Consider the following 11,653-nt stretch of genomic DNA (forward strand, 5'->3'; position numbering starts at 1 on the left):
AGAGAAAGCACCCTTTTGTGGTACTGAAAAAGAAAGTGATGTAGAACACATGATTGAACTTTCTTCTATGAGTAGCTTGTTTTCTGATGATATCAAGATGCGTACTTATTTTGTCGGTAAAATTTTTTCTTTCTCATTAAAGGATGATGCTAAAACTTGGTATAATAATTTGCCTCCTGGTTCTATTAAAAGTCCAACTGATTTGCGTGATGTTTTCTTTCGAAAATACTTTCCTGCTAGTGCTCAACATGTTGCTTTACGAAACTTTATAGATTTGACCAGGGAGATGAAGAGAAATTGCCCGAGGCTTGGGCAAGATTTTGTTCTCTTATCGAGCTCGACCTGGACATGATTTAGAAAAGAATGATTTACTTGATATATTTTATAGTGGACTAACCATTGAGTCTAGGGCATATTTGGATAGTTGTGCTGGTTGTGTTTTCGAGAAAAGAACTCCGGACGAAGCTGAAGAATTATTGGCTAAAATAGGCCGGAATCATGATGATTGGACTACGCCTGAACCAATTCCAACGCCAATATTGAAGAAGAGGGGTTTAATTAAATTGAATGATGAAGATATGAGGGAAGCCAAGAAGTCTCTCAAGGAGAAAGGTATTAAATCTGAAGATGTGAAGAATCTACCTCCCATAGAAGATATATGTGAGATAATTCCCCCTTCATCCATGATTGAGGTAAACTCCCTTCAACCCTTTACTAGGGAAGATATTCCGTATTCAAAACCTCCTGCGCAATGCTTAGATGAGTTTGATAATTATATTGTTAAGCAAGAAAATTTTAATATGAGAGTAGAGAATCATCTAATGGAAAATTCTCAAGCTATTAGCAATTTGCATGATATTGTGGAGAGAACCTCCAATGATGTTAAGATGTTTGCTAAACATTTTCAAATGGTTCAAACTCAAATTGATCAACTCACTAAAGTGCAAACTGACTTATTAAAAAATAATTCTAAAGAGAAACATGCTTATGAAGTAACAACTAGAGGTGGTGTCTCTACCCAGGATCCTCTATATCCTGAAGGGCATCCCAAAAGAATTGAACAAGATTCTCAACGCATTGAATCTAGTGCTCCTTCTAAGAAAAAGAAGAAGAAAAAATGTTGTAGAATCCTCTGAACCTGTTAATGATCCTAATAGTATTTCTATTTCCGATGCTGAAACTGAAAGTGGTAATGAACATGATAATAATAAAGATAATGATAAGAACGATGTTTCTGATAAAGAAGAAGTTGAAGATGAACCTGAAAAGCAAGATAAAAATAAAAAGTATACTAAAGAAGATTTTATTGCTAAGAAACATGGTAATGAAAGGGAACCTTGGGTGCAAAAGCAAATGCCTTTTCCTGCTAAGAAACTAAAATCAAAGGAAGAAGAACACTATAATAAATTTTGTGATTGGATGAAACCTTTATTCTTGCAAATCCCTTTGACTGATGCTATTAAATTGCCTCCTTATTCAAAGTATATGAAAGATATTGTTACTAACAAAAGGAAAATCCCCAATGAGGAAATTTCCACTATGCTTGCTAATTACTCTTTCAATGGCAAAGTTCCAAAGAAGTTGGGCGACCCAGGTATACCTAGTATTCCTTGTTCTATTAAGAATAATTATGTTAAAACTGCTCTTTGTGACTTGGGAGCCGGTGTTAGTGTTATGCCTTTTTCTCTTTATAAGAGACTTTACTTAGATAAGTTGATACCTACTGATATATCTTTGCAAATGGCTGATAAATCTACTGCTATTCCTGTTGGTATATGTGAGGATGTTCTGTTCAAGTTACTAATAGCTGCTTGATATTAGCTGATTTTGTTGTGTTGGAAATGCACGAAGATGATAATATGTCTATTATTCTTGGGAGACCTTTTCTTAACACCGCGGGGCTGTTATTGATTGCAATAAAGGAAAGGTTACTTTCAATGTTGATGATAGGGAGCATACCGTTTATTTTCCCAAGAGGATTGAGAAAGCGTGTGGAGTTAATACAATTTCTAATGTGAGAACTATCAAAGTGAGAACTATTGATTGTCCTATATATGAGCCTAAAGAAGAATATCAAACTCTTATGATTGGATCCATATCAATACAATTCAAGGTAACATGATTGATTTGAGGTTTATTTCTTCTTATGCTATGTAAAATTTATTTGGTGGCAAGACTTGATCAACCTTGTTAACAAATACTTTTTATATGCATAGAGGAGGTAAACAACATCTATTTCTTCCTCCACTTGTTCTACTTGCTGTAGCACTTTTATTTTGCAAAGTTCCTTAGTTAATTAGAGATTTCAAAAAATTTCCTGGCCAGTAATAATAAACTTAATATACCAAGAAATGTGCATTTTTCAAAGTTTTAAAAAATTCACAAAAATTATACCGATTGGTCCTATTTTTCGAAAATGCACTGGGAGCACACAGGGATGACCGGTGGGGCACCCGAGGTGGCACCCACGAGGCGGCGCGGCCAGCAAGGGGGGCGCGCCACCCTGGTGTGTGGGTCCCCCTTTGCCCCACTTCAGCATCTCTTCGTCCCACACTCTTCTCTCTCCCGAAAAATCGACACCAGCTTCCTCTCACTCGCGTTTTTGCTCAAGAACTCCAGATTTCTCGATCTCTTTGCTCAGCCCAGATTTCTGTTTGAAATTTGGCACATTTGCTCTTCGGTATGTGACTCCTCCTACCATCCAAGTAGAATTTTGTTTGGTGGAGTGATACGTCTCCGACATATCGATAATTTCTTATGTTCTATGCCATATTATTGATGATACCTACATGTTTTATGCACACTTTATGTCATATTCGTGCATTTTCTGGAACTAACCTATTAACAAGATGCCGAAGTGCCGAGTTGTTGTTTTCTGCTGTTTTTGGTTTCGAAATCCTAGTAACGAAATATTCTCGGAATTGGACGAAACAAAGACCCGGGGGCCTATTTCGCCACGAACCTTCCGGAAGACCGAAGAGCATACGAAGTGGGGCCACGAGGTGGCCAAACCACATGGCGGCGCGGCCAAGGGGGCCGCGCCGCCTGTGGTGTGGGCCCTCGTCGGCACCCCGACTACGCCCTTCCGCCTACTTAAAGCCTCCGTCGCGAAACCCACGATGCGAAAAACCACGATACGGAAAACCTTGCGAGACGCCGCCGCCGCCGATCCCATCTCGGGGGATTACGGAGATCTCCTCCGGCACCTGCCGGGAGGGGATTCATCTCCCGGAGGACTCTACACCGCCATGGTCGCCTCACGGAGTGATGAGTGAGTAGTTCACCCCTGGACTATGGGTCCATAGCGGTAGCTAGATGGTTGTCTTCTCCTCATTGTGCTTCATTGTTGGATCTTGTGAGCTGCCTAACATGATCAAGATCATCTATCGTAATAATCTATGTTGTGTTTGTCGGGATTCGATGGATAGAGAATACCATGTTATGTTAATTATCAAGTTATTACATATGTGTTGTTTATGATCTTGCATGCTCTCCGTTATTAGTAGAGGCTCCGGCCAAGTTTTTGCTCTTAACTCCAAGAGGGAGTATTTATGCTCGATAGTGGGTTCATGCCTGCATTGACACCGGGACAGTGACAGAAAGTTCTAAGGTTGTGTTGTGCTTTGTTGCCACTAGGGATAAAACATTGGCGCTATGTCCGAGGATGTAGTTGTTGATTACATTACGCACCATACTTAATGCAATTGTACTGTTGCTTTGCAACTTAATACTGGAAGGGGTTCGGACGATAAACTGAAGGTGGACTTTTTAGGCATAGATGCAGTTGGATGGCGGTCTATGTACTTTGTCGTAATGCCCAATTAAATCTCACTATACTTATCATGACATGTATGTGCATTGTTATGCCCTCTCTATTTGTCAATTGCCCGACTGTAATTTGTTCACCCAACATGCTTTTATCTTATGGGAGAGACACCTCTAGTGAGCTGTGGACCCGGTCCATTCTTTAATACTTGAAATACAAATCTGCTTGCAATACTTGTTTTTACTATTTTCTCTGCAAACAATCATCTTCCACACAATACGGTTAATCCTTTGTTACAGCAAGCCGGTGAGATTGACAACCTCACTTTGTTTCGTTGGGAGCAAAGTACTTTGATGTCGCTGTGCGGGTTCCACGTTAGCCGTAGGAATCTCAGTGCGCCGCGCTGCGCCTATCATCGCGCCATCAACCTTCAACGTGCTTCTTGACTCCTCTGCGATTCGACAACGGTTTCTTTCGGGAAAACTTGCTTTGTCGTGCGCATCATACCTTCCTCTTGGGGTTCCCAACGGACGTGTCAATACACGCCATCAGGCCTCTTTACGGCGCTAGTTCGCGGCAGATCAAGACTACGCTTGCAGAAGTCTCCACTTCCCAATCTCTTTGCTTTGTTTTAGTCTTGCTTTATTTTGTTACTACTTTGCTGTTGCTTATGTCAAAACACAAAAAAATTAGTTGCTAGACTTTACTTTATTCTTGTCTTGTTGCTATATCAAAAGCACAAAAATTGGTTTACTTGCATTTACTTTATCTAGTTTGCTTTGTTACTATTGCTAAAATGGCCAACCCTGAAAATACTAAGTTGTGTGACTTCACTAGCACAAATAATAATGATTTCCTATGCACACCTATTGCTCCACTACGCTTTACTTAAACTGCTTTAGTAAATGCTTGTTATCGCGAGAGACAATTTTCGGTGTTAGTTCGATGATGATGCTGCCCATCTCAATAATTTTGTTGAACTATGTGAAATGCAAAAATATAAAGATGTAGATGGTGACATTATAAAAAATTAAAATTGTTTCCTTTCTCATTAAGAGGAAGAGCTAAAGAAGATTGGTTGCTATCTACGCCTAAGAATAGTGATGATTCATGGACTAAATGCAAGGATGCTTTTATTGGTAGATATTATCCCTTTGCTAAAATTATATCTTTGAGAGTAGCATAATGAATTTTAAACAATTGGATAATGAACATGTTGCTCAAGCTTGGGAAAGAATGAAATCTACGGTTAAAATTGCCCAACCCATGGACTGACTACTTGGATGATCATCCAAACCTTCTATGCGGGACTAAATTTTCTTGCGCGGATTTATTGGATTAGTTCTTTGGAGTGCCTTATGTCCATCACTCTTGGTGAAGCAACAAAGCTTCTTGATAATATGATGGTTGAATTACTCACGAGATGGCACACGAAAGAGCTCCACAAGGTAAGAAGGTAAATTACGTTTGAAATCCTCTTCCTTGAATGATAAGGTTGATGCTATTATGTCTATGCTTGCGAATGATAGGACTAATGTTGATCCTAATAATGTTCCATTAGCTTCATTGGTTGCTCAAGAAGAACATGTTGATGTAAACTTCATTAAAAATAATAATTTCAACAACAATGCTTATCGGAACAATTCTAGTGATAACTATAGACCACATATCCTTATAATAATGGTAGCTGATTATGCTTAATTCTTATGAAATTCTTACAACAATAATAGGAATACACCCCTGGACTTGAAGCCATGCTTAAAGGAATTTATTGAGTACACGAAACTGCCTTTAACAAATACTTGTTGAGGAAAAGCTCGATAAAATTGATATTCTTTGTTTCTAGAGTTGATAAGTCTTGCCTACGATGTTGATCTTTGTGAAATAGATAAGTTATGCCTAACAGGGATATTGAAAATAAAATTGTTACCTACGAGCAAATGCCATCAACTTAGAATTAATGAGACTATAAGATTAATGGTGAAGCTAGTAGGTGGGATAGAAAGAAAATGAAAAACTAGCTAAAAGAAAATGTGGCTAGAGTTTGGACTATTACCACCACTAACAATGATGATTCACTGTTGCTGCGCCTCTCTATCAATGGTAAAATAATTGGTGTTGCAATGCTTCTACTCCTAATTGCAAAAGCGCGCAAAGCTACTGGCATAAACTGTCAGCTTATGTGATAAAGCTGCTGAAATTTTCAACCTTGGGATGATAATGCCCATTGCTTTAGATTGTGTGGATTTAGATTTTGATGATTGCCACATCTCTGAAGTTATAAAAGTTCTTGCAAAAACTTGCTAAATCCCAATGCTAGCGTCCAAACTTGGCTCAAAACATATTACAAATGCTCTCTCTCACCTAGAGAAGAGAAACTAAAACTTGAAACTATTCCTAGAAAGCTAGAGAATGGTTTGGGAACCCATCATTAAAGTGAGAGTCAAAGATTTTGATTGTAATAGCGCATGTGATCTTGAGTGCAAAGTATTTACGTTATGCCTAAAGAGTCTATGATATGCTTGACTTGCCACCATTGAAAAACATTATTTGGATGTTAATCTCGGCGATAATGCTAAGACCTTTGGGAAAGTTGACAATGTTCATATTATGGTTGAACAATAACTTGTCCCCGTTGATTTTGTTGTCTTGGATATTGAATGCAATGCATCTTGCCCCATTATATTGGGAAGACCTTTCTTGAGCAGTTGGTTGCTACTAATGATATGAAGGAAGGTAATATTAAATACAATTTCCTCTCAGAAAGGTATGGAACACTTCCTAGAAGAGAATGAAGGTGCCTTATGATTCTATTAAGAACAAATTATGATGTTGATCTTAAGTCCTTTGATGTTACTTGAGTTACTTCAAGCCTATGACGAATGGCGTTGAACGACTTATGGGAGACTGGCCCATGTTTTACTACAGTATTTTGTTTATATTTGTGATGTCTGGAAGTTGTTTACTACTGTAGCAACCTCTCCTTATACTAGTTTTATGTTTTGTTGTGCCAATAAAGTCTTTGATAGTAAAGTAAGTACTAGATTTGGATACTTACTATCAAAAGACTGCCTTTGTAAACATAAAACTAAGATAAGGAGAGGTTGCTACAGTAGTAAACAACTTCCAAGACACAAATATAAAACAAAAATACTGTAGTAAAAACATGGGTTGTCTCCCATAAGCGCTTTTCTTTAACGCCTTTCAGCTAGGCGCAGAAAGTGTACTCAAGTAACATCAAGAGATGAAGCATCAACATCATAATTTGTTCTAATAATAGAATCATAAGGTAACTTCATTCTCTTTCTAGGGAAGTGTTCCATACCTTTCTTGAGAGGAAATTGATATTTAATATTACCTTCCTTCATATCAATAGTAGCACCAACGGTTCGAAGAAAAGGTCTTCCCAATATAATGGGGCAAGATGCATTGCATTCAATATCCAAGACAACAAAATCAACGGGGACAAGGTTATTGTTAACCATAATATGAACATTATCAACTTTCCCCAAAGGTTTCTTTTTAGCATTATCAGCGAGATTAACATCCAAATAACAATTTTTCAATGGTGGCAAGTCAAGCATATCATAGACTTTTTAGGCATAACGAAATACTTGCACCAAGATCACATAAAGCATTACAATCAAAATCTTTGACTCTCATTTTAATGATGGGCTCCCAACCATCCTCTAGCTTTCTAGGAATAGAAGTTTCAAGTTTTAGTTTCTCTTCTCTAGCTTTTATGAGAGCATTTGTAATATGTTTTGTGAAAGCCAAGTTTATAGCGCTAGCATTGGGACTCTTAGCAAGTTTTTGTAAGAACTTTATAACTTCAGAGATGTGGCAATCATCAAAATCTAAATCATTACAATCTAAAGCAATGGGATTATCATCCCCAAGGTTGGAAAAAATTTCAGCAGTTTTATCACAGGCGGTTTCAGCGGTTTTAGCGGTTTCGGGTAATTTTGCGCGCTTTGCACTAGGAGTAGAAGCATTGCCAACACCAATTATTTTACCATTGATAGTAGGAGGTGCAGCAACATGTGAATCATTAGCATTGCTAGTGGTGGTAATAGTCCAAACTTTAGCTACATTTTCCTTTTTAGCTAGTTTTTCATTTTCTTCTCTATCCCACCTAGCACGCAGTTCAGCCATTAATCTTATATTCTCATTAATTCTAACTTGGATGGCATTTGCTGTAGTAACAATTTTATTTTCAATATCCCTATTAGGCATAACTTTCGATTTCAAAAGATCAACATCGGAGGCAAGACTATCAACTCTAGAAACAAGAATATCAATTTTATTGAGCTTTTCCTCAACGAGATTTGTTAAAAGCGGTTTGTGTACTAATAAATTCTTTAAGCATGGCTTCAAGTCCAGGGGTGTATTCCTATTATTGTTGTAAGAATTCCCATAAGAATTAGCATAACCGTTACCATTATTATAAGGATATGGCCTATAGTTATTACTAGAATTGTTCAGATAAGCATTGTTGTTGAAATTATTATTTTTAATGAAGTTTACATCAACATGTTCTTCTTGGGCAACCAATGAAGCTAATGGAACATTATTAGGATCAACATTAGTCCTATCATTCGCAAGCATAGACATAATAGCATCAACCTTATCATTCAAGGAAGAGGATTCTTCAACGGAATTTACCTTCTTACCTTGTGGAGCTCTTTCAGTGTGCCATTCAGAGTAATTAACCATCATATTATCAAGAAGCTTTGTTGCTTCACCAAGAGTGATGGACATAAAGGTACCTCCAGCAGCTGAATCCAATAAATTCCGCGAAGAAAAATTTAGTCCTGCATAGAAGGTTTGGATGATCATCCAAGTAGTCGAGTCCATGGGTTGGGCAATTTTTAACCAGAGATTTCATTCTTTCCCAAGCTTGAGCAACATGTTCATTATCCAATTGTTTAAAATTCATTATGCTACTCCTCAAAGATATAATTTTAGCAGGGGATAATATCTACCAATAAAAGCATCCTTGCATTTAGTCCATGAATCAATACTATTCTTAGGCGAGAGATAGCAACCAATCTTTAGCTCTTCCTCTTAATGAGAAAGGAAACAATTTTAATTTTATAATGTCACCATCTACATCTTTATACTTTTGCATTTCACATAGTTCAACAAAATTATTGAGATGGGCAGCAGCATCATCGGAACTAACACCGAGAAAATTGCTCTCGCATAACAAGATTAAGTAAAGCAGGTTTAATTTCAAGAATTCTGTTGTAGTAGCAGGTGGAGCAATAGGTGTGCATAAGAAATCATTATTATTTGTGCTAGTGAAGTCACACAACTTAGTATTTTCAGGGTTGGCCATTTTAGCAGTAGTAAATAAAGCAAACTAGATAAAGTAAATGCAAGTAAACTAATTTTTTTGTGTTTTTGATATAGCAAACAAGACAGGAAATAAAGTAAAGCTAGCAACTAATTTTTTTGTGTTTTGATATAAGTGCAGCAAACAAAGTAGTAAATAAAATAAAGCAAGACAAAAACAAAGTAAAGAGATTGGGAAGTGGAGACTCCCCTTGCGGCGTGTCTTGATCTCCCGACAACGGCGCCGGAAAAAGAGCTTGATGGCGTGTATTTCACACGTTCGTTGGGCAACCCCAAGAGGAAGGTATGATGCGCACAGCGGCAAGTTTTCCCTCGGAAAGAAACCAAGGTTTATCGAACCGGGAGGAGCCAAGAAGCACGTTGAAGGTTGATGGCGGCGGGATGTAGTGCGGCGCAACACCGGAGATTCCGGCGCCAACGTGGAACCTGCACAACACAACCAAAGTACTTTGCCCCAACGAAGCAGTGAGGTTGTCAATCTCACCGACTTGCTTGTAACAAAGGATTAACCGTATTGTGTGGAAGATGATTGTTTGCAGAGAAAACAGTAAAAACAAGTATTGCAGAAGATTTGTATTTCAGTATTAAAGAATGGACCGGGGTCCACAGTTCACTAGAGGTGTCTCTCCCATAAGATAAAAGCATGTTGGGTGAACAAATTACGAGTCGGGCAATTGACAAATAGAGAGGGCATAACAATGCACATACATGTCATGATAAGTATAGTGAGATTTAATTGGGCATTACGACAAAGTACATAGACCGCCATCCAACTGCATCTATGCCTAAAAAGTCCACCTTCGGGTTATCGTCAGAACCCCTTCCGGTATTAAGTTGCAAAGCAACGGACAATTGCATTAAGTATGGTGCGTAATGTAATCAACAACTACATCCTCGGACATAGCGCCAATGTTTTATCCCTAGTGGCAATGACACAACACAACCTTAGAACTTTACGTCACTTGTCCCGAGTGTCAATGCGGGCATGAACCCACTATCGAGCATAAATACTCCCTCTTGGAGTTAAGAGCAAAAACTTGGCCGAGCCTCTACTAATAACGGAGAGCATGCAAGATCATAAACAACACATATGTAATAACTTGATAATTAACATAACATGGTATTCTCTATCCATCGGATCCCGACAAACACAACATAGAGTATTACGGATAGATGATCTTGATCATGTTAGGCAGCTCACAAGATCCAACAATGAAGCACAATGAGGAGAAGACAACCATCTAGCTACTGCTATGGACCCATAGTCCGGGGGTGAACTACTCACTCATCACTCCGGAGGCGACCATGGCGGTGTAGAGTCCTCCGGGAGATGAATCCCCTCTCCGGCGGGGTGCGGAGGAGATCTCCGAGAATCCCCGAGATGGGATCGGCGGCGGCGGCGTCTCGATGGGTTTTCCGTATCGTGGTTTTCGCATCGGGGGTTTCGCGACGGAGGCTTTAAGTAGGCGGAAGGGCGAGTCGGGGGCTGACGAGGGGCCCACACCACGGGCGGCGCGGGCCCCCTTGGCGCGCGCCGCCATGTGGTTTGGCCACCTCGTGGCCCCACTTCGTATGCTCTTCGGTCTTGGAAGGTTCGTGGCGAAATAGGCCCTGGGTCTTTGTTTCGTCCAATTCGAGAATATTTCGTTACTAGGATTTCGAAACCAAAAACAGCGAGAAACAACAAGCGGCACTCGGCATCTTGTTAATAGGTTAGTTCCGAGAAAATGCACGAATATGACATAAAGTGTGCATAAAACATGTAGGTATCATCAATAATATGGCATAGAACATAAGAAATTATCGATATGTTCTGAGACGTATCACTCCACCAAACAAAATTCTACTTGGATGGTAGGAGGAGTCACATACCGAAGAGCAAATGTGCCAAATTTCAAACGAAATCTGGGCTGAGCAAAGAGATCGAGAAATCTGGAGTTCTTGAGCAAAAACGCGAGTGAGAGGAAGGCCGGTGTCGATTTTTCGGGAGAGAGAAGAGTGTGGGACGAAGAGATCGTCGAAGTGGGGCAAAGGGGGACCCACACACCGGGGTGGCGCGCCCTTGGCAGCGCCCGGCTGTGGGGTGCCACCTGGGTGCCCCACTTGGTCATCCCCGAGGTGCTCCCAGTGCATTTTCGAAAAATAGGACCAACGGTATAATTTTTGTGAATTTTTTAAAACTTTGAAAAATGCACATTTCTTGGTATTAAGTTTATTATTACTGGCCAGGAAATTTTTTGAAATCTCTAATTAACTAAGGAACTTTGCAAAATAAAAGTGCTACAGCAAGTAGAACAAGTGGAGGAAGAAATAGATGTTGTTTACCTCCTCTATGCATATAAAAAGTATTTGTTAACAAGGTTGATCAAGTCTTGCCACCAAATAAATTTTACATAGCATAAGAAGAAATAAACCTCAAATCAATCATGTTACCTTGAATTGTATTGATATGGATCCAATCATAAGAGTTTGATATTCTTCTTTAGGCTCATATATAGGACAATCAATAGTTCTCACTTTGATAGTTCT

This window comes from Lolium rigidum, chromosome 1, assembly GCF_022539505.1.
Source record: "Lolium rigidum isolate FL_2022 chromosome 1, APGP_CSIRO_Lrig_0.1, whole genome shotgun sequence".
In the NCBI taxonomy this organism is placed as follows: Eukaryota; Viridiplantae; Streptophyta; class Magnoliopsida; order Poales; family Poaceae; genus Lolium; species Lolium rigidum.